The 3,919-nt window shown below is 36.8% G+C and overlaps 1 pseudogene; it reads right to left on the bottom strand.

Moving 5' to 3' along the window:
• Positions 1-519: 519 nt before the first annotated feature.
• LOC123942524 lies at positions 520-1,387 on the bottom strand (annotated as a pseudogene).
• Between the last annotated feature and the right edge of the window lie 2,532 nt (positions 1,388-3,919).

Consider the following 3,919-nt stretch of genomic DNA (forward strand, 5'->3'; position numbering starts at 1 on the left):
AGTCCATATCAGTCATTCTAATTATAATAGTTTGTAAAAGTATCAGGTTTCCAGTAGAGAAACTACTCTATGAAAATCAGTAAATCTGTCCAAAGTTTCACATCTGTAAAACCAGGATAAGGCTACAATACTCTTGAAGTGTGAACAAGTTATCCAACCAAAACAGTAAGGTTCCCAACTATAATGTCATATAGAAAGGTCTTCATCAGCATATGGTCTCTGGCTCCTAGAAAGATTCAAGTGCATAATATAAAGTTAAGTTGCCCACAAAATAAACTGGAGAAGTTTGGTGAAGTTTCCATTGTGTCAATACTTTTTTTTTAAAATATTTTTATTTATTCGACAGACAGAGGTCACAAGTAGGCAGAGAGGCAGGCAGAGAGAGAAGGAGGGGAAGCAGGCTCCCCACTGAGCAGAGAGCCCAATGTGGGGCTCGATCCCAGGACCCTGGGATCATGACCTGAGCTGAAGGCAGAGGCCTTAAGCCACCGAGCCACCCACGTGCCCCTGTCATGACTTTTAAACCTCAGGAATGGTGTGATCTCTCAGGCTTTTCATAATGCCTGGTGCCATCCATTTAATAATATGCTCAAAGATGAAAGCTGGCATGATTGTAATAGGAACTACGGTCTCAGATGTTGACAGTATGTCTGCAAGTTGAGAGTCCTTCGGCCCAATGACATTTTGCCCATTGACTTCACAGATGTTGTGTTCACTGAGAAGACCATTTCTGGCTGCAGAACTATCTTTCACTGTGGATGTTATCCTTCCATTTTTAAAGATAAAGCCAATACGTCCAGTACTATTCTCATGCCTGGTAATTGTCCATTCAAAGGGCCTGTCATGCACAGTAATAATAATCATCTCTCCAAAAGCCCGTTTGAGCACCTTGTGTGCTTTTTAGAGCTCCAGCCTACACAGTTTTCCCCACTGATCTGGAGCACTTGGTCCCCAAATCTCAGGCCAACCAGTGAGACTGGAGAATTTTGCTTGCACCAGCTGAACAAATAAACTGTTATCTATTGAATTAAGCCTGAGCCCAATTTTTCCATCTTGATCCTTACACAAAATGACTTCATGAATCCTTTGCTTAATTTCTGCTCTATGAATTCCAACACTGTTACCTGTTATGAAGTCACTGTATAGTTCAAACTGGAAGGTTTGAATCCATATTTGCATGGATTTCTTTCTCATTTAAACTCAGGCCCATGTCCTGGGAGAGCTCCGGATACAATTTAGGATAGAGATTTCCATCTTGAGAGATGGAAGCAGAAGCTTCAGGCAAAATTGCTGGGTGGGCAGGATTTGCAGAAAAAGCAGTTTGAGCCTGAACAACTTTGTCTACGTTTAGATCTTCAAGAGATGGGTACAGAGACATTTTTGCAGGATTTTCCTAGGCTGCAAGGACCTGCTCACCACCATCACCACCACCACCTCTGGTTACTGGCCAGAATTTAGTGCTTTTAGAATGGGTTCAAACTTAAGGGACCATCAGGTTAATACAGATTGTTACATGCATCAGATGTTATATACAAGCTAAGAGTAACCATAAATCAAAACCCTGTACTATATACGCAAAAACTAAAGAGAAAGGAATCAAAGCATATGACTAAAGAAAACCAGCAAAATACAAGGGAAGAGAGCAGGAGAAGGAGGACATGGAGAAGAATGGCAAACATAACCGTAAAACAAGTAACAAAATGCAGTAAATACATACCTATCATTATCTACGTTGAATGTAAATGGATAAAATGCTACAGCTCAAAGACATAAGGTGACTGAATGAATAAAAAAGCAAGACTCATCTAAATGCTGCCTACAAGAGATTCACTTCAGACTGAAAGACACAGGCAGATTGAAAACGAAGGGATGGGAAGTCATTTACCATGCAAATGGAAGCAAAAAGAGAGCTGCAGTAGCAATCCTTATATTGGACAAAATAGACTTTAAAATGAAAGCCATAATGAGAGACCAAGGAGGACACTATATAATGATAAAGGGAACAATCAATCCAACAAGAGGCTATAACAATTGTAAATATGTGTGCACTTAATATGAGAACACCTAAATACATAAAGCAACTATTAACAGACATAAAGGGAGAAAGTGACAGTAATACAATAATAGTAGGGGACATTAACACTCCACTTACATCAATGGACATCTCACCCAGGCAGAAAATTGACAAGGAAACAATGGCTTTGAATGCCTCACTGGACCAGATGGAACTAACAGATATATTCAGAACATTTCATCCAAAAATAGTGGAATACACATTCTTTTCAAGTGCACATGGAACATTCTGCAAAATGATCACATTAGGCCACAAAACAATTTTCAGTAAGTTAAAAAAGATTGAAATCATATCAAATATCTTTTCCGACCACAACAATATGAAACTAGAAATCAGTTACAAGAAAAAATCTGAAAAGAACACAAATATATGGAGGCTAAATAACATGCTACTAGACAAAGAATGGACCAACCAAAAAATCAAAAAGGAAATAAAAAACTGCATGGGGGCAAATGAAAATGAAAACACAAGCAGCAAGAAAATCCAAAATCTTGGAGACACAGCAAAGCTGTTCTAAGAGGAAAGATTATAGTGATACAGGCCTACCTCAAGCAGCAAGAAAAATGTCAAACAACCTAACCTTACATCTAAAGGAGGTAAATAAAAGAAGAACAAATAAAGCCCAAAGACAGTAGAAGGAAGAAATGATAAAGATTAGAACAGAAATAAATGAAATAGAGACCAAAATGACAATAGACTAGATCAAGGAAACCAGGAAATGGTACTTTGAAAAGATCAACAAAATTGATAAACTTTTAGCCAGACTTATCAAAAAAAAAGAGAGAGGACTCACGTAAATAAAATCAGAAATAAAGGAGGAGAAATAATAACTGATACCACATAAATACAAAGGATTATAAGAGAATATTATGGAAAATTATATGCCAATAAATTGGACAACCTAGAAGAAATTGGTAAACTCCTAGAAATACATAATCTCCCAAAACTGAATCAGGAAGAAATAGAAAATTTGAACAGACTGATTATTAGCAATGAAACTGAATCAGCAGTCAAAAAACTCACAACGAAAAAAAGACATGGATCAGATAACTTCACAGGTGAATTCTGTCAAACAGTTAAAAAAGGGTTAAGACCTATTCTTATCAAACTATTCCAAAAACAGAAGAGGAAGGACAACTTCCATATTCATTTATAAGGCCAGCATTACTATAATACCAAAACCAGATAAAGATACTATGAAAAAAGAAAACTATAGGCCAATATCCCTAATGAACATAGATGCAAAAATCCTCGACAAAATATTAGCAACAGCATTAAATAATCATTAAAAAATCATTTAAAATACATTAAAATCATCAGTACTATCAAGTGGGATTCAGTTTAGGCGTGCAAGAGTGGTTCAGTATTTGCAAGTCAACCAACATGATACATCACATTAACAAGAGAAAGGATAAAAACCATATGATCATTGCAATAGATGCAGAAAAAGCATTCGACAAAGTGCAACATCCATTCATGACAAAGACTCTCAACACTGTAGGTTTAGAGAGAACATACCTCAACATACTGAAGACCATATATGAAAAACACACAGCTAGTATCATCCTCAATGGTGGAAAGACTGACAGCTTTTCCTCTAAGATCAGGAACAAGACAAAGATCTCCACTCTCACCACTTTCATTCAATATACAACTGGAAGTCCTAGACACAGCAATCAGACGAGGCAAAGGAATAGAGGATGTCCAAATTGGTAAGGAAAAATAAAACTTTCACTATTTGCAGATGATATGATATTAGACATAGAAAAACCTAAAGATTCCACCAAAAAACTACTAGAACTGATAAATGAATTCAGTAAGTCTCAAGACACAAAATATACAGAA

The sequence above is a fragment of the Meles meles genome, chromosome 5 (genome assembly GCF_922984935.1).
Source record: "Meles meles chromosome 5, mMelMel3.1 paternal haplotype, whole genome shotgun sequence".
Taxonomy (NCBI): Eukaryota; Metazoa; Chordata; class Mammalia; order Carnivora; family Mustelidae; genus Meles; species Meles meles.